The sequence below is a fragment of the Lagenorhynchus albirostris genome, chromosome 2 (assembly GCF_949774975.1).
Source record: "Lagenorhynchus albirostris chromosome 2, mLagAlb1.1, whole genome shotgun sequence".
NCBI lineage: Eukaryota > Metazoa > Chordata > Mammalia > Artiodactyla > Delphinidae > Lagenorhynchus > Lagenorhynchus albirostris.
The window spans coordinates 103,509,208-103,532,044 of NC_083096.1; the positions used below are offsets into that span (position 1 = coordinate 103,509,208).

Below are 22,837 nucleotides of genomic sequence, written 5' to 3' on the forward strand. Positions count from 1 at the left end.
CCTTTCCCATATTAGGGAAGTTTTCAACTATAATCTCTTCAAATATTTTCTCAGTCCCTTTCTTTTTCTCTTCTTCTTCTGGAGCCCCTATAATTCGAATGTTGGTGCATTTGATGTTGTCCCAGAGGTCTCTGAGACTGTCCTCAGTTCTTTTCATTCTTTTTTCTTTATTCTGCTCTGCAGTAGTTATTTCCACTATTTTATCTTGCAGGTCACTTATCCGTTCTTCTGCCTCAGTTATTCTGCTATTGATCCCATCTAGAGTATTTTTAATTTCATTATTGTGCTGTTCATCGTTGTTGGTTTCATCTTTAGTTCTTCTAGGTCCTTGTTAAATGTTTCTTGCATTTTCTCTATTCTATTTCTAAGATTTTGGATCATCTTTACTATCATTATTCTGAATTCTTTTTCAGGTAGACTGCCTATTTCCTCTTCATTTGTTAGGTCTGGTGGGTTTTTATCTTGCTCCTTCATCTGCGGTGTGTTTTTCTGTCTTCCCTTTTTGCTTATCTTACTGTGTTTGGGGTCTCCTTTTTGCAGGCTGCAGGCTTGTAGTTCCCATTGTTTTTGGTGTCTGTCTCCAGTGGCTGAGGTTGGTTCAGTGAGTTGTGTAGGCTTCCTGATGGAGGGGACAAGTGCCTGTGTTCTGGTGAATGAGGCTGGATCTTGTCTTTCTTGTGCGCAGGTCCACGTCTGGTGGTGTGTTTTGGGGTGTCTGTGGACTTATTATGATTTTAGGCAGCCTCTCTGGTAATGGATGGGGTTGTGTTCCTGTCTTGCTAGTTGTTTGGCATAGGATGTCCAGCACTGTAGCTTGCTGGTCATTGAGTGAAGCTGGGTGCTGGTGTTGAGATGGAGATCTCTGGGAGATTTTTGCCGTTTGATATTTTGTGGAGCTGGGAGGTCTCTTGTGGACCAGTGTCCTGAAGTTGGCTCTCCCTCCTCAGAGGCACAGCACTGACTCCTGGCTGCTGCAACAAGAGCCTTTCATCCACACGGCTCAGAATAAAAGGGAGAAAAAGTAGAAAGAAAGAATTAGTAGAAGTAGAAAGAGAGAAAGAAAGAAAGAAGGGAGAGAGGGAGGGAGGGAGGAAGGAAGGAAGGAGGGAAGGAAGAAAAAAAGGAGATAAAGTAAAATAAAATAAAAGAAGATAAAATACAATAAAGTTATTAAAATAAAAAAATAATTATTAAGAGAAAAGAAAGAAAAAAAATTTAAAAAAACAAAAATAAAATGGATGGATAGAACCCTAGGACAAATGGTGGAAGCAAAGTTATACAGACAAAATCTCACACAGAAGCATACACATACACACTCACAAAAGAGGAAAAGGGGAGAAAATCATAAATCTTGGTCTCAAAGTCCACCTCCTCAATTTGGGATGATTTGTTGTCTAAAAGAGGGAAGGTAGGAAAGAAACAAAGAAAGAAAGAAGATAAAGTAAAATACAGTTATTAAAATAAAAAATTATTAAGAAAAAGATTAAAAAAAAATGGACGGTTAGAACCCTAGGACAAATGGTGGAAGCAAAGCTATACAGACAATATCTCACACAGAAGCATACACATACACACTCACAAAAAGAGGAAAGGGGAAAAAAATAATAAATCTTGCTGTCAAAGTCCACCTCCTTAATTTGGGATGATTGGTTGTCTATTCATGTATTCCACAGATGCAGGGTACATCAAGTTGATTGTGGAGCTTTAATCCGCTGCTTCTGAGGCTGCTGGGAGAGATTTCCCTTTCTCTTCTTTGTTCTCACAGCTCCCAGGGGCTCAGCTTTGGATTTGGCCCCGCCTCTCCGTGTAGGTCGCCGGAAGGCATCTGTTCTTCGCTCAGACAGGACGGGGTTAAAGGAGCCGCTCATTTGGGGGCTCTGGCTCACTCAGGCCGGGGAGAGGGAGGGGCACAGAGTGCGGGGCGAGCCTGCGGCAGCAGAGGCCAGCGTGACATTGTACCAGCCTGCGGCGCGCCGTGCGTTCTCCCGGAGGAGTTGACTCTGGATCCCGGGACCCCGGCAGTGGCGGGCTGCACAGGCTCCCCGGAAGGGGGGTGTGGAGAGTGACCTGTGCTCGCACACAGGCTTCTTGGTGGCGGCAGCAGCAGCCTTAGCGTCTCATGCCCGTCTCTGGGGTCCGCGCTTTTAGCCGCGGCTCGTGCCCGTCTCTGGAGCTCCTTTAAGCAGCGCTGTTAATCCCCTCTCCTCGCGCACCAGGAAACAAAGAGGGAAGAAAAAGTCTCTTGCCTCTTCGGCAGGTCCAGACTCCCTCCCAGCTAGCCGCGGCGCACCAACCCCCGGCAGGCTGTGCTCACGCCGCCAACCCCAGTCCTCTCCCGGCGCTCCGACCGAAGCCCGAGCCTCAACTCCCAGCCCCGCCCGCCCCGGCGGGTGAGCAGACAAGCCTCTCGGTGTGGTGAGTGCCGGTTGGCCCTGATCCTCTGTGCGGGAATCTCTCCGCTTTGCCCTCTGCACCCCTGTTGCTGTGCTCTCCTCCGTGGCTCTGAAGCTTCCCCCATCCGCAGTCTCCGCCCACGAAGGGGCTTCCTAGTGTGTGGAAACCTTTCCTTCTTCACAGCTCCCTCCCACTGGTGCAGGTCCCGTCCCTATTCTTTTGTCTCTGTTTATTTTTTTCTTTTGCCCTAACCAGGTACGTGGGGGGTTCCTTGCCTTTTGGGAGGTCTGAGGTCTTCTGCCAGCCTTCAGTAGGTGTTCTGTAGGAGTTGTTCCATGTGTAGATGTATTTCTGGTGTATCTGTGGGGAAGAAGGTGATCTCTGCGTCTTGCTCTTCCGCCATCTTCTCGGAAGTCTCCTCGTAAAGGTTTTTGTGAGGGTCAGTTGACATGATGTAATCCAAAGCACAGGGTCATCCACTGAATAGAATATGTAGGTGAGGAGTAGCTGTATTTGCTTATATATCTAGTCAGTATCTGATGGAATAGATGAAAGAAAACAATAGCAGAAAATGTTCACCCCTTCACTTTAAAGAAGGAAAGAAATAATTTAAGATTCTAGAGTTATTTATGGTTCTTTCAGATAAAGACTAGGTGAAGTAATTAAACTTGGCATGTGTTAGTATGTCAGTTATAAGCAGCTAATGTAAAATTTTTGTCAAACAAAGCAATATGTTTCTCTTATCTGATTAAAACTTTCAAAATGTTAAACTAATCTTTTTGAAAGATAAATCTAGTAGTTGGGCTGTACTGTTATTTTCTTTAAGCTATTTTATTTATTGATTAATTCCAAATACTTTTCCAGGAGCTGGGGATACAATGGTGAACAAAACAGTCAGAGTCCCTCTCATCATGCCACTGACATTTCCACACTAGTGAGAGGAAATGAAAAATATACAAATAAATTAACAACTATACCAAGTCAGTAGAGGGGTACATGTTATGGCACTTTATGGTATTTAAAGCAGGGTAAGTGATAAGTTTGCCCAACTCAATAAAAGTGCAGAAACCCTGTGGGACATCCAGATGGACCTAAAGGACCGGTGACTTCTGGCTTCTAGGCTGTAGAAACTTAAAAACTACAGTGTGATTAACCATGAGCCTTTAGTTTTCATCCATGTACGTGGAGCAGTTTTTGCTGTTATCTTCCTAAGTATGGGAATCCGGGCTCCCAGAATCAAAGCCCAGGCTTGCTTTAATGCTTGCAAGATGAGTCCTTGAACAAATAAAATTAACTATTGTAGTAAAAAAAATAAAGCAGGGTAAGGAAGATAGGAGTATCAAAGAGGGGAATGCTCTTTTCTACAGAGTGGTCAGGGAACATGTCAGTGACATGGAACATTTGAGCGGAGACTGGAAGGGAGCAAAGAGCATGTCACATATATGGGGCAGGGGAGCCCCTTCCAGGCAGAGGGAACAGCAGAGGCAAGAGGGACCTTGGGGTATCAGGGGAACAGCAAAAAGGCCAGAGAGGCAGAGGAAGAATAAGAGTGAGTCCCCACTATCTTTTTCTAAGAAAAGTATGGTCAAATTTATCTTCATTTTAAGATCAATTTTCATAAAATCCAAAAGATACTCTTCAGTGAACTTCTTTTGTTCTGTGCCTCAGTTTTTAATTCGTAAAATAGGGATGATAGTATTTCATAGGGTTGTTGTGAGGACTGAATGACTTACTAAATATAAAGAATAATTAAGACAGTGTCTAGCACAGAGTAAACCAGGGAGGGCTACTTATTATTACTGTCATCATAATCATCATCTCTTTATTCACAACAATATCAGTAATTCAATTTTTAGGCCAGTAGTATAATTTGGCACCAATCATTAATTATCTGGAGAGCTTCCTTACACGTGTTAGGACATTAGGTAGAGTCATGGTGTGTGGTGACTCAAGCACAGAGGTTTATGTCATCAAATGTCTTATAGAGAGCTTAAAATAACAAACATATTGGGGCTTAAAATTTAATACCTTAAGCTAGACATAAAATGAGTATGATATCATATCCATATACTCACTTGAGTTTTTCTTTATTTTTTTCAGTCAGTCTTACTCAGTTCCCACTCCTCAAGACAACACAGAATTCTTGGATGTTTGTAAAATCTTTCACATTCATTTCCAGCATGTGGTCTGAATTGATTCCTTGTTTCTCAATTACAACCATCACAGAATCAAGATTAATAACCTGCTTGGTGAGTTTCGTCCACTTTGGAATCTGGAGCCTTTGTACTCACTGTGGCCCATCAGGCTCTCCGTGGTTCTTTCTGAGTGCTCCAGCAGTGAGGGGCAAAGACAGTCTCAGTGACTGGGAACATGCCTGCTTCCATTATCTCTTTTCCTCTCCCAGGCATTTAGCCATGGTTGAAGAGAGTCTGAAAGTGGATTGAAAGGTCACTAATATAACCCCTGTGCTTAGAACAATGCCTGGCACAATGGAGGTACTCAATAAATATTGTCTGGTGGATGATGTTGTGCTCTCCTAAACAGGCTGTCACTGAAGCGTGACTGACAGGAAGAGCACCTGTCCATTGTACTCTCCTTTGGGGCTGGGCTCCCACCTCCATCACTCACGTGGAACATCTGCCTTCATCAGCCCCTTCGCCTCTGGGCACAGGGTACCTGGGACCGTCTTTGCTTTAGACATTTGGTTTTTGTGGCCATTGCACTTGATTTCATTAGTTACAACAAATTGAATAGAGCTTACGGTAAAAAAGAAAATGCATCCTAGAAGGATTTTTATTCCTGGACACACTGGTCAGTCCCTAAACATTCCTCTAGAAAATACTTAGTAGGGACCCTTTGTGTACTGGACACAGACTTAGGTAACATAACGCTGTAGACCTCCACAATCTAATTAGTATAAATAAACATTGGTATTAGTAAAAAGTAAAAGACTGCATGAAAGTCAAAAGTGCCATAAGAATAAGGTTCCATGTACCATATAATATTAAATGGGATGACTAATTTTCAGTGAGAACAGAAGGCTTCAGAGCAGAGGTTGTATTCTCTCTATCACAGAAAGAATGAAGAACATTTCAATAGACAAAGTAGTTATGTGTTATTAATAAATACTATAATTATAAAATAGCTATACTAAACATCTGTCATGAATGTTTCATTATTGATCCAGCATCCAATTATGCCTCTGATTTTTGTTTTTTGTCTCTGATTCCTCATTCTCCAAAGACGTGACCCTGAGCCACTTTAACCAAGAAACATTTATAGGTAAAAAACAAGTTGGCTTATAAGGGTAAATGCTGTGACAGTTTATAGGATTTGGTGGAGGTATTTATTTCTTCTTTTCTTTACCAAACACATGAGCCACCTGTCCCAGATAACAGACTTTTTTTCCTTTTTAAAAATTTTTATTGAATTATAGTTCGTTTACAGCAGATAACAGATTTTTAATGTTCATTCTCAGTTAATTGTATTTATTTTATTGCAAAAATGAGTTACCATTTTCCTCTGAGAATGGTTTTTAATATATTTCTCCCAACTAATGAAGAGGAGTGGAGAATATGGCAGATGTTTGATGTATTTTGAAAAAGGTTTAAGGGGAGGAAGAGATTGAGGAACTTTTCCAAATTCCCTTCCCATAATTTTACCTATTTACTCAGCTAATATTTACAGAGTGCCTGCTATGTCTCAGCATAGATGACAGGAAGGGTGTTCTTGGTAGAGTTAAGTGTTACTACTATGTACTCTATTCAATAGAAACGCTGTACGTTTTTCATTATGATGTGTGATCCAAATCTAGATAAATGCTTTAATTTTTGTTGTTCATTTTCCCTATAACGTTGGTGAGTCCCATCAGTAAAGGAGCATTTAATGGTAAGAACTAAGTAGCATGATTAGGGGGACATGCATTCGACTAGTATTTATTGAGCAACTCCCCCGAGCCTGGTACTGTACATAATAGTTGACGTTTTGGGTAATTTAGTTTTCTGAAAATGACAATCAGTCAAAGACAGAAAAGAGTGTGGCAGTTTTAAAGTTAAGGACAAAATGTATTTTTGTTCCTAAAGGGAGTAGGAGGGTGTGGGCAGGGGTAGGACTAAACAAGTTGGGGACCAAATTCCTGACTGGAAGGAATTCAAAATGTCCACCTGAGAAACGTCCGCTTAAACAACAAGGACCTGCTCACTACTGGAGGGTGCAAAAGGTGACTTATCCCTAAGGTTCCTCCGCCTGTCCTGCCGCAAGCCGCACGGGGAGGCTAACACGTCCTACAAGGCTCCGTACAGTTTGCGGGCTGAAGCGAAGCTGACAGCCTGCGCCGGGCGCTCGAGAGCCAGTGGCCGGCCCCACCTGCCGCAGGAGCCCGTCCCCGCCTCCCGGGCGCGCGGGCCAATGGGCTGGGCCCCAGGAGGCGGGTCGCGGCCGGGCGGGAGGTGCGAGGCCGTGGGCGGGGCTGCCGGGGCTGCCGTGGTCTTGGCTGTAGCTGCAGGGGAGGCGGCGGCGGTTTGGCCGGGCGTCCGCCGGCCGTGGGGGATGGGAGCGGCGAGCTCCAGCCCTCGGCGGCGGCGGCGGCGGAGGCGGCGGCGGCGGCCGTGAATGTCGGGCGGGCATCCGCGTCCGGGACGCGGGATGGAGCGCCGCGGTAAGTGGAGGGTGGCGGCGCTCGCTGCGGCCGCGGCTGGGGGCTGGGGTCACACGCGGCGGCCACCCACGAGTCGCCGTCCAAGGTCCGGGCGGCCCAGGCGGCGGCAAGGGAGTGGAAGCAACTTAGGGCTGCGCTGGTGGCTGGCGGCGGCGGGTCGGGCCGGTGTCCCCGGGACTCCTGGTCCTCCGGGAGGGGTCCGACTGGACGACGGGCGCGGAGGGCGCGGCAGGAGCGGAGGAGCGGGGAGGGCAAGAGCGGGCGTTGCAAGGACCGTCGGACCCCGCTGTCCCCAGTTAGGCGACGCCGCCCGGTCGCTGGGGAGAGGCTCTCGAGGCGGACTTTACTCCTTTTCCAAGTCCCAGCTGAGCGTCTGTAGCCCTTCTCCCTTTTCTAACCACATGCCCTCATCTGCCTTTAAGCGGAGTTCGGGCGGGGGCTCCTTTACTCCTCCCCGCCCCACTTTTGATTTCCTTAACCGGGTCTTCACATTTGTCTTCTTTACTTGGGATCTTTTCGGAAGTTTGGTGCCCTTTCTGAAATTTTAGTCTGACAAATACAAAGGCTGAGATAAAATAACAAACACCTCGTGTTCCCTGTCTACCTTTTATCATACTTCGCCTCACCTAGGCCCGGCTGTTTATTTCTTTATTTTTGTTGGGGGGTCGGGAATGAAAAGTAGAAAAACACTCCCCTTTCTACCCAAGTGCCCTACTCTGGTGCATCTCTGTGTGTCTTCACACTCCTCCCTCCCTCTCCCACCACCGCGACCCTCTCTCTCACACCACACGCACACACACACACACACACACACACACACACACACACACACACACACACACACACACACACACACACACACACACACACACACACACACACACGTACGCACGCGCGCGCTAACCCAGCCTGGTCCTAGGGCAAGCCCTGTGCTTTGCGAAATAGAAGTTGACAGGCGGGGGGATTGCAGCTACTAAGAGGAGAGGAGAGCGTATCCCTGTGAGTTTGTTTCCCAGGCTGTCCCAGGACTCCTGTTCCAAACCTCAGCTCGAGGGACGGACTTCCTTTGGCCAGAACAAAGTAGCCAGGGACTCTGCTTGTCTTTGAGCCCCTCTGACATTTCCAGGGTCTATCTCGCTTTTTCATCACCACTCCTCTTTAGAAACGAGGGGGAGGTTTGTTTACCAACTACCCCCACTGGTGGTATTTTGGTTTTTTGTTTTGTTTGATCTTCGACATCCTCTATCTCTCTCTAACGGTGGATCTTTTAGGAGCTGTTAGGAGGGGAAAGTTCCAAGACGACGGTGGAGCCAAAATAACCAAAGAACTTTTTGTTGCACATTTACCTTTTCCTTTTCTCTTCTTTTTTGACAATTAGTTTTGCCCCTTTGTTCGGTTTGAGGGAGGGGAGTTTCCTGTTCAAGAAAAAGAATTCATAATTATTAATATGAAAGTGAATATTTAGAAGAGTCAAGAAATTACAAATCAAATTATGAGTCTTGGAGATTTAAATCCCTTTCTTCAGAGATTTCTATAGGCAGTTGCCAAGAATGCATACTTAGAAATGCTTCCTGATTGTAGGAACTGTGCAAGTGAGGAACCTGGACACTAAAGCTTCATTAGTTTTATGGTAAATAGCTTTAGTCTCCTGATTCTGAGAAAAGTTTTAGAGTGATTTTGAAGGGAAGTAAGATAGACCTGGGTTGAAAATGTTTCAGTCCCCAGATTGGCAGGAGATAAAACTTTGGCTGAGATGAAGAAAGCACTGTTCTGCAAATCTATGGTGGCTGGTCATTCCTGCTCTGCCCACCTCCCTAAAATAGAACATCCACCTAAATTATCAGCACCTTCACTTCCCAGCTGTAAAAGCCCTTGACCTAGGAATGTGTGCTTCTACAACCACTGCTGTTGGTCCCAGTGGTTAGTACTGCATTGAACAAAGCTCATGCCCAGAAGGTACCCTGGAAAGATTTTCATTCCTGTACCATTGGTGATGCATTCAGCATTCGCTCAGAAAATTTAGTGTGATCCCACTCTGTGTTAGACAAGGTCCTGTGGAACCTTTCAGTCTATTGGGTAGAAGTAGACAATTCCAAATAAATAGGGCCCAAGGCATAGTATCTTGGGTTACCTGAGAAAAGTATGTTGAATGTCCTATGGGAAAGTTAAAGGGATGATTTATTTTCACTGGAGGGAATGAAAAGGCTTCTTGGAAGAAGTGATGTTTTGTGTGATATTGAAGTTAATTAAGAGAATGATTTTAATAAGCACAGAAGGCAGAAGGATCCTTCGGGGCAGAATTGCTGGTTATCTCTAATACATACAAGGATATCACTGATCAGCTTCCATGATTCTGCTTTGAAGGCTATTTTGTTTGTTTTTAATTTCCCACCTCATCTCCAGTATGATGATGAGCCACAACACAGAAAGACACATTCATGTGTAAACAAACAAGGAGGTTTAAAAGGAAGGTTAGGAACACGTTTCGATATGGTGAGGATTTTTGTGGAGGGTTTGCAGTTTCTTCCTTGCCTTTATCATTACTCTGATAAGCAAAAGAGCCATTTGATGATATTGCCTCCCTAGGATAAGGGTTTTTTCTTTTTCTTAAAAAATGTTCCAGTATTTGTCACTGAGAAAGTTTTCAAATACCGTAGTCTTCCTTTCTAAGGAAGAAAATGGAAAATATTTTGAAAAATATTAAGGGAGAGAGGAAGTTGAATTTCAGGGATTATTCAAACAGAACCTTCTACAATTTTACTTTTAATTTACTTATCTGATATTCATTGAGCACTAAAAAATGATAACAGCTTTTTATACACTATGAGTGAGTTTTGACAATTGTATACACTCATGTAATGCCCGTAATCAAGATACAGAACATTTCCATTACTCCAAAAAGTAATGCTCATTTGGAACTCCCCCCACCTCCCATACTACAACCCCGTCATCAGGCAACGATTCGTGCTTTTTGTTACTAAAGATTAGGTTCATCTTTTCTAGAATTTCATGTAAAAGGAATCATACAGCATATATTCTTTTGTGCCTGACTTTCATTTGGCATAATGTTTTTGAGATTCACCCATGGGTTTTTGCTACGTCATAGATATTTATTGTTAAGTAGCATTTCATTGTAAGGCTATATCACAATTTGTTTAACCGTTTATCTGTTGATGGACATTTGGGTTTTTTCCAGTTTTTGATTATAATGCTACGTACATTTGTGTACAAGTTTTTGGATGACTGTATTTTTCATTTTGGGAGGGTATATAAAAGAGTAGAATTCCTGGGTTGTATGGTAAATGTATGTTCAACTGTATAAGGAACTGCCAGGCTATTTTCCAAAGTGGTGTTTACCGTGTATAGCAGCAGTGTGTGGGAGTTTTAGTTGCTCTAAATCCTTCCTACACCAAAGTTGGTATTTCAGTCTAGCTAAAATTGAGAATTCCAGTAGATATTTAGTGATACCTCATTGTGGCTTAAATTTGTGTTTCCCTGATACTAATGATGTTGAGCACTATTTCATGTGCTTATTGCCCAGTTGTGTATCTTCTTTTTTGAAGTGTCTGTTCAGATCTTTTACTTATTAATTTATCGTGTTATTCACTCTATTATTGCGTTGTAGGAGTTCTTGATGTAATTTGAATACAAGTCCTTTGTCAGATATTTTCTCCCAGTTTGTGGGCTTAACAGTTGTCTTTCAAAAAGCAGAAGCTTTAAATTTTGATGAAGTCCAGTTTACCAGTTTTTTTTTTTTATGGTTCTTGATTTTTGTGTCTGAGAAATTGTTCCCTGGATTTTCTCCCAAGTTTTCTTTTAGAATGGGGATCTTCAAACATATTCTTAAAGGACCAGATCATAAATATTTTAGGCTTACTGGCTACAGCACCTCAACCACTCAACTCTGCTGTTGTAGGGCAAAAACAGTTATTGACAGTACATAAACAGTTGGGCGTGGCTGTGTCCCCCCATAACTTTTTATAAAAACAAGCAGCTGCCTCCTCCAACTCCAGTATTTAAAAGACTGATAGTTTTAGGTTATATGTTTAGGTCTATGACACATGTTGAATTAATTTTAGGGCATGCTCTGAAGTAAGGATCAAGGATCATTTTTTTTCTCATATGGTTATCAAGTTATTTCAGCACCATTTATTGAAAAGACCATCTTTCCCCCTATTACTTTAGCAGTTTTTGAAAATCAACTGATTATATTTGTGGGTCTGTTTCTAGACTCTATTCTATTCTGTTGATCTATGTCTATCTCTATACCAATATCACACTGTCTTGACAACTGTAGCTCTATAGTAAATCTTAAAATCAGGCATTGTGAATCTTCCAAGTTTGTTCTTTTTTCAAAAATGTTTTGGCTGTTCACATTTTTTACATATTTATATACATTTTAGACTCAGCCTATCAATTTCCATAAAAAAGCCAGGAGGGATTTTGTTTGGGATTGCTCGAACCTATAGGTCAATTTAAGAGAAATTAAAGTCTTAACAGTATTGAGTCTTCCAATCCATGAACATGGCATACTTATTGATTTATCCAGTTCTTTAATTTCTTGCCATTAGTGTTTTGTAGTTTTAAATTTAGGATCTTGCACATGTTTTGTCTAATTTATTCCTAAAAATATCTTGTTTTTTGATGTTATTATAAATGGTATTAATTTCTAAAATGTCACTGTCCAATTGTTTGTTGCTAGTATGTAGAAGTAAAATTGATTATGGTATATTGACCTTGTAATCTGTGGCCTTGCTATATTCATTTATTAGTTGTAGTACCTTATTTATAGGTTCCTTAGGATTTTTGAGGTACACAAACGGGTCAACTTGTAATAAAATGTTTCACTTCCTCCTTTTCAATCTGAGTGTATTTTATTTCTTGTTCTATTGTACTGGCTAAGACCTTCAGTAACAATATTGATCCTGATCTTAAGGGGAAAACATAGTATTTCATTACTGACTATGATGTTAGCTGTAGATTTTTGTAGCTGTCTCTTATCAGGTTGAAGAAATTCTTTTCTCTTCCTACTTTGGTGACTGCTTTAATCATGAAAGGTTGAAGAATTTTGTCAGATGCTTTTTCTGCATCTGTTAAGATGATCACGTGGTTTTTCTCTATTGAATATTAAACTAAGCTTGATTCTTGGGACAGACTTCCTTGGTTCTAATGTATTATTCTTTTTTATATATTGTTGGGTTTGACCTGCTAATACTGTGTTAGGAAATTTGATCTGTAGCTTTCTTGTAATATCTTTGTCAGCTTTTGGTATCAGAGTAATGTTGACCTCATAAAATGAGTTGGGAAGTTTTCCTGCCTCCTCTATTTTCTGAGAGTTTTTGTAGGACTATTTTATGTGGTTCAATAGATTTCATTAGCGAGGCCATCTGGGTCTGCAGTTTTCTTTGTGAGATATTTTAAATTATGAATCCAATTTCTTTAATACATATAAGGGTATCCAGATTTTCTATTTCTTGTGTTAGATTTGGTTATTTGTGTCTTTTAAGACATTTTTACATTTTATCTGTGTTGTTGAATTTTTTGGCAAAATTGTTTATAACATTCTTTCGTTTCCCTTTTAATATCTGTAGGGTCTGTACTGATGTTCCTTATTTCATTCATGATATTAGTAATTTGTGTTTTCTCTCTTTTTGATCAGTTCAGCAAGCTATTTATCTATTTAATTGATATTTTAAAAAAAACAACTTTTAGTTGATTTTTTCTGTTATCTGTCTTCTATATCATTGATTTCTACTCTTACCATTATTTCCTTCCTTTTACTTACTTCCTGTTCAATTTGCTCTTTGCTTTCTAGCTTCTTAAAGTGGAAGCTTAAATCATTGATTTTAGGCCCTCTTTTGTTTCTTTTTTTTTTTGGTTGCATTGGGTCTTTGTTGCTCCACATGGGCTTTCTCTAGTTGCAGCGAGCGGGGGCTACTCTTTGTTGCGGTGTGAGGACTTGTCATTGTGGTAGCTCCTCTTGTTGCAGAGCACAGGCTCTAGGCATGCAGGCTCAGCAGTCGTGGATCAGGGGCTTAGTTGCTCCACGGCATGTGGGATCTTCCTGGATCAGGGCTTGAACCCGTGACCCCTGCATTGGCAGGTGAAGTCTTAACCACTGCGCCACCAGGGAAGTATCCCTCCTTTCTTTTTAATAAAGCATCTAAAGCTGAATATTTCTCTAACCACTGCTTTTACTGTGTAACTTACCCATTTTGAAATATCGTGTTTTCTTTTTTATTCAGTTTAAAATATTTTCAAACTTGCCTTGTGAAAATTTAACCCATGGATTAGTTAAAAATATATTTTATAATTTCCAAATATTTGGGGATTTCCCAATTATCCTACTGTTATTTATTCCAAATTTAACTTTGTTTGGGTCAGAACATACACTGTATGATTTCAGTTCTCTTAAACTTATTGGGACTTATTGTATGGTCCTACATATGGTCTATCTTAGTGAATATTTTATGTGTATTTGAAAAGACTGTGTATTCTGTTGTTGGGTAGAATTTTCTATAAATGTATATCAGGTCAAATTGGTTGATAGTATTATTTAAAATTTCTATATCCTTACAGATTTTCTCTTATTCTTTTTTTTCTTGTTACACATTTTTCTTTGATCCACTTTTTTAAAAATTTAATTTAATTTTTAAAACAGCAGGTTCTTACTAGTTATCTATTTTATACATATTAGTTATATATGTCAATCCCAATCTCCCAATTCATCCCTCGCCAGCTCCCCCACCCCCGCTTTCCCCCCTTGGTGTCCATACGTTTGTTCTCTTATTTATTCTATCAGTTAATGAAAGAGGATTGTTGAAATCTTAACTATCATTGAGATTTGTCTGTCTTTCCTCACATTTCTGTCAGGTTTTTCCTTGTATATTCTGAAGCTCTATTTTTAGGTGCATACACTTTTAAGATAATGTCTTTATGATGAATTGACTCTTTTATCATTATGAAATGGTACTCTTTATCCTTAGTAAAACGGGTTGTCTCATATAATAGAGATACTTCTGCTTTCTTATGATTAGTATTTGCATGGCATATCTTTTTCTGTGGTTTTACTTTCAACCTATCTGTGTCTTTATATTTCAAGTCTGTTTCTTACAGGCAGTTATGTAGTTGAGTCTTAAGTTTTTATACGATTTGACAATCTCTGCTTTTTTATAGGGGTGTTTAGAGTATTTATATCTAATGTAATTATTGATATGATTGGGTTTAAGCCTATAATCTTGTTGTTTGTCTTTAATTTTTCTCATCTGTTCTTTGTTTCTTTTTTTTTTGTCCTGCCTTTTTTTTGGATTAATTTTTTAAAATTCCATTTATGTCCACTGTTGGCTTATTAACTGTACCTCTGAAGATTTTAATATACATTTTTAACTTATCATAATATACCTTCAAATAATATTATGCTATTTCACATATAATGTAAGAACCTTACTTTGATTTCCCTCCTCCCTTAATTTTTGCTATTGTGATACTTTTTGCTATCCAGCATATGTTGTAAATGCCACACACATTGTTATTACTTTTGTTTTAAATATCAGGTTTTTTTTTAAGAAATTTACAAAATGACGCTTGTTTTGAAGATTTGTTGGGGTGAGTCTAGAATACTATTTTAGTAGGGCTGGGTTAGATGTACTACTAACACATGTCCTTCTGGGATCTCTCCTTGAGTATTCAATAGGTCTCTCTACTCTGGCTGATGAACACTCAGAGGTCTCCCAGACCTGCGAAAGCCCTGGGAATTGTTCAGCTACAGGTCCCTGGAAATTCTTTGTCTATCCTTGTGGGGATTCACCCTATACATATATAGCTTTGTATTCAGCAAGAAAATTAAAGAGTTGCCTATGCAAATTTCTGGAGCTCTTCTTCTGCCTACCTTCTTCCTATCTGGTACTCTGTCCTACAGATTCCAGCTGTCCCAGTCTCCCTGCACTATGATCCCTTTCTCCTCAACCTAGCAAGAGTACCACACTCTGTTTGGCTTCCTTCTTGCATGCCATGGTCTAGAGTGTGTCTCCAGGCAGAAAGTTGGGGTGACTGTAGGGATCACCTCATTTGTTTGTGATCCCATCTCTCCAGGATCACAGTCCTGTGCTGTTTGTAGTCTAATGTCTGAAAACAGTATAGTGGAAGGGCAAGTCTGATCTCATTTATTCCGGCACTTGATGTATTTGAAATTTTAAGACTTTTTTTTTTAAATCTGGAGATTTTCTTTTCATCGTTTTCCTTGCAATTTGTTTGTTTAAGGAACTGTTGTTTGCTCTATAAAACGACCCACAGTCTAGATTTTACTGAGTGCATCCTGTGATGTAATTTAATATATTCCCTTGTCTTCTATATTGCTTATAAAGTGGTAATTGGGTCTAGAGCAAAGTTTCTCGACCTTGACACTATTGGCCATTTGGGGATGGGTAATTCTTTCTTAGGGGTAGAGGTAGGAGGGCTCAGGCGTGCTCTCTTGTGCAGGTAGGATGTTTGGCAGCATTCCTGGCTCTATTCACTAGATGTCAGTACAACTCCTTTCCAGTTGTGACAATCAAAGATGTCACCAGACATTGTAAAATATTTTTAGAACCATATTCTGTTATGAAAAGTAGGCTACCTGAACTACAGAATCAACTTCAGGAATATGAAGATCCTTACTCGGCAAAAATAGCAATACTACCTATGTTCACACTGAATAGAACACATGAAAAAGATTTTAACAATATGCAAGTTGAGGCTTCATAGAATGACAGAAGAGCAATATCACAGAGGATGTGATTTCTGTTTTAGAAGGGAAAAATACTAGAGACAATAATAACGAAAAATGGTAAAAACACAATTTTAAGATGTTGTACTTCTACAATAGATATACAGATGGTTTTAATTTTTTTTAACCCTTTATAATTTAATTATAAACCAAGAATTTTGGAGTTGCAAAAAGGTATTGTTTCAATAGTGTACTTTTCATACTTGAAACTTACTTGTGTGACATAAAATTTCTTTAAACAAAATGCAAGTTAGGGGGAATTAATAAAACAACCCTTTTAATTTAAAAGTGAACTACCATTTTTGCTAATGTTTCCAAATATTGTATTCCTCCTTACTAAGGAAAAAGAGTAGAAAAGATGACAGATAATTAATCTATTTTTTTAAAAGCTATAAGAGGAGGACTGGGATTGAGAGACTTCTCAAAATTTTCCTCAGATAACCGTACTTATAATTTAATGGTCTAATATTCGTTGACGATTCACTCTGTGTTGGTTCTATGCAGAATAATTGGTTGTTTTGAGATGGTTTAGAGGTAGATCTGGTGGGAAGGGTCTTGAGATTAACCCAGAGCAGATCCAAGGGGCAGACTTTCCTCCCTTGAGTTCCCTGAGGGTTACCCTGCCTCTACCTTCCATGGCCTTCAGAGTCCTTTCCTCTCTCCCCCATTGGTGTCCTTCAGTTTAGTCATCAGTGGCTTCCATGGTGAGTGTCCATGGTGCATCATTCTCCTCCATTAGGATTTGAAGGAACATTTGGTTGTTAGGTGTCCCCAGCATTTTTAGTGCTTTTGATCTGGCACAGTTATGTTTAAAGTTTTTAAAAATTAAGCAAAGATAAAAGAAATTACAATAAATAGAAATTAAGATAGCTCTACTATCTGCAAAATGATAGTAGAGCCCAGGTAATCAAGGAGCCTGAGGTTCTCATATTTATCCTTTCCAAGTAACAACCTAGGGCCCTAATTGGGTTTATTTGTCCAGAATTGTTTGGGTGTGAAAGGTGTCCGTCTCCCCTTTTTCTGTCCATGGGTAGTCTCCCTATTTCTCTCTCTCTCTATCATTTCTGTCTCTTTTCCTTATTCTGTCTGCATCTTATTTTCTCTTTCTCTGCCTCCATTTGTCTCTGCATCTTTCTTGGTCTTCTTTCTCTCCTCTCCACAATTGTTTCTCACCTTCTCACATCTCTCACGGCTTTTTCCTCTCCTTCCCTCCCATGTGCTCCTTTCTGTCTCTGTCACACCACCACTTCTACCTCACATACCCTTTCTCCCCATGAGGATCTTGTGCGAGACATTGTTCAACTTTAATAAGGAAAACAATTCTCTTTATTAAGGAAATGGTGATAATGGAGTAAGAAAGTAAAAAATAATTAATATACAGGTATTTAAAAATAGATATAAAGGGGTGTTTGAGATTGAGTGACTGCCTTATATTTCTTCCCCAAATCTTCCTTATGATTTAATAAGGGTTGGGATGCTCCAGCCCCCTTTTGCCCTGGGACCCCTGACCTCTCAGTTTGTTTCAGTTCAGGGCATCATCATTTTCCATGGTGAGAGTCCATGGTGCATTGTTCTTTTTATGTGTGGTTAGAAGGAGAGTTTGGTTTTGAGGTTTCCTTAGTGCCTGTGGCATGTCCTTGGTACTGTTGTGTTTGGGGTTTCAAGGGGTAAATTTGTGTAAGCTGAGTCGGACAATTCCAGTGTGGAGCTAAAATATCCAAGACGCTGAGCATTTTCATATTTATCTTTTCCAAGTAGCACCTGAAGGGCCAAATTTGCTCTGTTTCCCCAGCGTTGTTTTTAGTATAAGGGTTCAAAGATATGAGAGATGTTCCTCTTCTCTTTGCCAATGAGTGTTTTCTCCCTATCTCACTACTTCACTTGTTGGCTCTCTCATGCTCACTTCCGTTTTGTCCCTGTAAGTAGGCAGTCTCTCCTTTCTCTTTTATTTCTCAATATTTTCTCTTTCTGCCTCCACCTGTCTCTGCCTTCCTTGGTTTTGCCCCTCTCTCTCCCTATGTCTGCAGCCCCGCTTTCGTCCTACTTCTCCTCACACTCTCCCGTGTCTTTTTCTGCTTTCTCCCACATGCGATAATATTTTTCTGTGCCTCCACCACTTCCGCCAGCCACCCTGCCCATGTGCCCTCTGTTTCTCCATCAGTTCTTTCTGAATGTTCCAGAACTGAGATAACTAATGACGAGGCTTGTTCTCATGAGTAGAATGATATAGAAGCTTTCAGCCCCTGCTGCTTTCTTTAATTATTCCATCTTTCTCAGACATATTTCTCATTCTGAGCGAGTTTGAGAGTGCAGTTGAAGTAATATAGGTCTAAGTGGAAAATATGACCCTGTACAGAGGGCAGAGTAGTTGGCTGGTTTTGAGGAAGTTTATTCTTCCGGAAAGGAGCCAGGCCTGTGTTACACTTTACCTGTGTGGGGTCTTGTTTTTGTTTTCTTGAGTTGGAGAGAGAGGAACGAGGTGGTCAAAAGAAGTACCTCATAAAAAATGTAGATTGCTCATCCAAGAAATTCCGATTTGCCAGATGAAGTCATCAGGTGACCTGTTCCTAAGGTTCCTCCGCCTGTCCTGCCGCAAGCCGCACGGGGCGGCTGACACGTCCTGCAAGGCTCGGGACAGTTTGCGGGCCGAGGCGAAGCTGACAGCCTGCGCTGGGCGCGCGAGAGCCAGTGGCCGGCCCCACCTGCCGCAGGCGCCCGTCCCCGCCCCCCGGGCGCGCGGGCCAATGGGCTGGGCCCCAGGGGGCGGGCCGCGGCCGGGCGGGAGGTGCGAGGCCGTGGGCGGGGCGGCCGGGGCTGGCGTGGTAGTGGCTGTAGCTGCAGGGGCGGGGGCGGCGGCGGCGGCGGCGGCTCGGCCGGGCGTCCGCGGGCCGTGGGGGATGGGAGCGGCGAGCTCCAGCCCTCGGCGGCGGCGGCGGCGGCGGCGGCGGCGGCGGCCGTGAGTGTCGGGCGGGCGTCCGCGTCCGGGACGCGGGATGGAGCGCCGCGGTGAGTGGAGGATGGCGGCGCTTGCTGCTGCTGCGGCGGCGGCGGCAGGGGCCTGGGGTCACCCGCGAGTTGCCGTCTGGGGTCCGGGCGGCCCAGGCGGCGGCCCGGAGTGGAGGCGACTGAGGGCTGCGCTGGGGGCCGGCGGCGGCGGGCCGGGCCGGTGTCCCCGAGACTCCTGGTCCTCCGGGAGGGGTCCGACCGGACGTGGGGCGCGGCGGGCGCGGCAGGAGCGGAGGAGCGGGGAGAGCGCGAGCTGTGGCCCTGAGCAGATGATGAAGATAATAAAAGCAAACACATAGCACGTCCCACGTTCGGCGTACAGTTTTCTAAGAGCGCTACACGTTTTAACTTCACGAGAGTTCCACGATTATTTAAGTTTTCACACGGGGGAAACCTGCCGGAACACACAGACTCGTAATTGGCATAGTGTGATTTAAAGTTGGACAGTTTTGCTCCAGAATCTGTGCTCCCTACCGCTACAGAGTCCGATCGGATCCTGTCCCACCCCCCTGCCCTGACAGCAGCCCTCAATTCATCTGGGTCTCTGTCCCGAGATATCTTAGGATTTCCGTGGTGCATTGTTCTCGTCCCTGTCTTTTGAGCTGAGGGAGGGGTGTTTCGTTCCGAGGCCTCTTGAGCCTCAATGTTTTTTCGCCAATTCCGTTGTGGGCGTGTTTGGGGCTTGACTTTTTTTTTTTTTTTTTGACGGGTAAGCCCAAGTCTGAGACGTTTCAAGCTGGAGCGCTAGTGGTTCACGAGACTTGTGTCTCCATATTCATCTTTTTTGACTCTCTTCCTCAATAAAGAATTGGCCTGATACCTCTTCGGAGAGGAGGACTGTTAGTTGCTAAAGGCGGGAGCTGAGCGCCCCTTCCCCTTTCTCCAGGTGTCTCCGAGACGGTATCTCTTGTCCATCGCTATCAGTGCCTGCAGCCCTTTTTGGTTGCTCCATGTTCCCATTCTGTATTTAAATTCTGGGATGGGGAACGTGGTCTTTGGCATTGGGTAGTTTTGGAGAGCCCTGCCTGTCAGGAATGCTGGACATTCTGGAGGTGTGGGAGGTTGGGCAGCTTCATCTTCTTTAAACGTGCTGAATTCTAACTGCCCAGGAATGAAGTGTATGTGCGTTGCACGCCTTTCTTTAGAAATTAGTTATTGCATATTATTGATAAAACTTTTTAACATGCCCCATTCTGTTTTTGTGAAACGTGCATTTAAAAAACATAATGAAAGACCTCCAGAATGAATTTTCCTGATTTTTAAAAAGCATCTCTAGGTATCAATAGATTATTACCAATCAGAAATTTGTTGAAATAGCAGATTTCAGAAATACATGGTGGTTTTTCCTGAGATAGAAATAGTAAGATAGGGAACTATTAAGTACAGATATTTGGGTTTGTTTTACTCTTCAATTAGGCAGCCATGTGCCTAAAATGAAAATACTTCTGTAAGGATACATTTGGGGAGGAGGAACATGGGGCAAGAACATTTGATTAACACAGGCTCCTGAAGTCTTGGAAAAGCCACATTCCAGGGTACCAGAAGTTAGTGTTCACATTTCTAATACACATATTACTTAGAATTTAGAATATATAGAGAAAGTAGTTTGGCACAGTGATTTTCTCTTTGCTACAAAGTTCTTTGCGAAGTGGATAAAATGCTTTTTTTTTGTTGGTGGTTTGGAGTTGGAAGAGATGCAGAGAATTAGGAGAGTTTCACAAATATTTTGCTCAACAGTCTGTTTGCACAGTTCAAACTTCACTTGGAAGCCATTTAGTAGGCTTCCATGAAGTCAGTTAAGTTTCTGGAATTGTTTCCAGTCCTATATTTCTTGCTCACAATTTACAGATATACTGTAGCGAAGTCACATTTTGTTCATTACTTACGTATGTTAACAGTCTCCCACAGTAAAGCACGCTAGTGATAATGGCTAACAGTTATTGAGTCTTCATGAAGAACCAAGCGTTGTGCTAAGTGCTTCCCATATTATTATCTCATTTAATTAAATTTCCAGTTGCAATCTGTTAGTAACTACATTTTATGTTACCACCAACTAGAGGATGTTCATTTTGGGACATGAGAAAGTAATGTGGATGATCTCGGAAAGTGTATAACCTCCAAACTTTCTCATTATCATAGTTCAATTTTGTGAAAGCTTGGATTAACTTTAAGTTAACATTTTTTTCAACTGTAATGTTTCCTTCAGTTTGAAATATGAAAAGTAGTAAAGTATATGTAATAACAGTAGTACATTGCTCACCATAATCTCGACTAGAGGTAGAGTATGACCCCTTTTAGTTCCTCTCTTCCCCATCGTTTTTGTTCGTTTACAGACATTCTTAGTCTTGACTAAATGTATTCAGGCATTTCTGAAACACTTTTTACAACTTTGGGCTACTAATTTGACAGTTAAAATAATTTTTTTTTACTGAAATAGGTGAATTGAAGTGAATATCACAATCGAAGCTTGTGATATATGCTTTAAAATTTATAACCATCTTTTTACCAGTGACAATGACCAATTTTCTAATTTACTAAACTAAAAGCCATCAAAATTAATCAGAGTGACTTTATTAAGTAAGCTGCAAAAGTGATGAATTAAGCTAATAGTCTTCTCAATTAGCGATTTGTAAAAGAGCTGCCCAAACAAGGCACTTGAGTGTTTTGTTTGTTTTTGTTGGAGGGGAGACTTAGGACAATTTGGGGAGCACTATTATTATAGCTAAGTTCATTTTAGAAGTTATTTACACATTTAAGGATTAATGTTAGATAGGTTTGAAACTAGATTAAATGTAGAAATTGCATTTCCAGAAGTAATTTGAGATTAATAAGAATACTGAATAAAGGAATTTTAAAAGCCATTGAAGAAGTGTCAGGACACCTTATTTAATAATCAGAAGTAGAGAAACAATAATAGAAATCAACCTTTGATTTCAATTTTATGTACTCTTGCCGTTACTCAACTTCATATGCTTGGTTTTTTGGTAAGATACTATTTTAGAGACAGATTTTTAAAAACCGATTCTATTTTCCGTTCAAAACACTGCAACAATCCAAAGTTAAACATTTTTATTTCTGTAAAAATTAGTTGAAACTTTATAAACTTTTAAAGTTTATAAATTCATTATAAACTACTTATTTATTATTATTCATTATTAGTTCTGCAAATTCATCACTCATTCTGTGGACAGTTTTGAGTTGTTTATCCCTCATATGCGAAGCACTGTGCTTTAAGCAGAGAACGCTTGGTTAGCAAACACTGGTCATGATTTTGAGATTATAGTCTGGATAAGGAGACACAAATCACCTATGAGAACTTCGATAAGTGCAGTGATGAAAAGTATAAGATGGTGCAAAGCATATAACAGGAGATTCTGTTCTAGTTTGGTGGTGGTGGTGGTTATGGGAGCAGGGGAGGTCCAGGAAGGTTTCTTTGAGGAAGTGATCTTTGAGCTGAGATCAGAATGAGTAAACAAAGAGGAAGGAGTAGTCCAGGCAAATGGAGCTGCATATAGACAGGACCCTGAATCCAACAGTTGGTGTTTCTCAAGTTGTAGGGACAGAACCCATTATAATTCTGAGACCAATTTGGTGGGTTGCAATCGGCTTTTTAAAAAATGAAATGGGATAGGAAAGAAAACATCTGAGTACATCACCTGGCTCCAGAATCTGTTTTATGTTTACGCATTCCTACACACACACCACACACAAACATAACATACTTAATGTGTATGCTGGCTCCACTGTGGGTCACGGTAAACAAATACTGTTGGAAAAATGAGAAAGAGGTGTGTGTGGCAGGAGTGTTAAGTGTTGAGTAGGAATTGTGACTCCAGAGGACGTTGCAGAGGTAAGTAGGAGCCAGATTTCATGCTGAGCCTTGTAGTGCACGATAGCATCTCACTTGTCTTTTGGAAGAGTTTTGAGCAGAGAAATGACGTGATGAGATTCATGTTTTGAAAATGTACTCACTACATTTGGAATGAGACAAGAATGGATGTGGAGAGATCATTAGG

The 22,837-nt window shown here is 41.5% G+C and overlaps 1 protein-coding gene across 3 annotated transcripts in view; it reads left to right on the forward strand.

Moving 5' to 3' along the window:
• The first annotated feature begins 6,970 nt into the window (after window positions 1-6,970).
• The window catches only part of ARHGAP29 (Rho GTPase activating protein 29), a 75,758-nt gene continuing 59,891 nt past the window's right edge, over window positions 6,971-22,837 (forward strand). For 2 of the 3 annotated variants that reach the window (XM_060139542.1, XM_060139544.1), the window contains exon 1: window positions 18,698-18,821. The gene's annotated coding sequence lies outside the window, so the exon portion shown is untranslated. Of the gene's footprint in view, window positions 7,052-18,697; window positions 18,822-22,837 lie in introns of those variants that run through there. The other variant, XM_060139543.1, reaches the window with a different exon arrangement.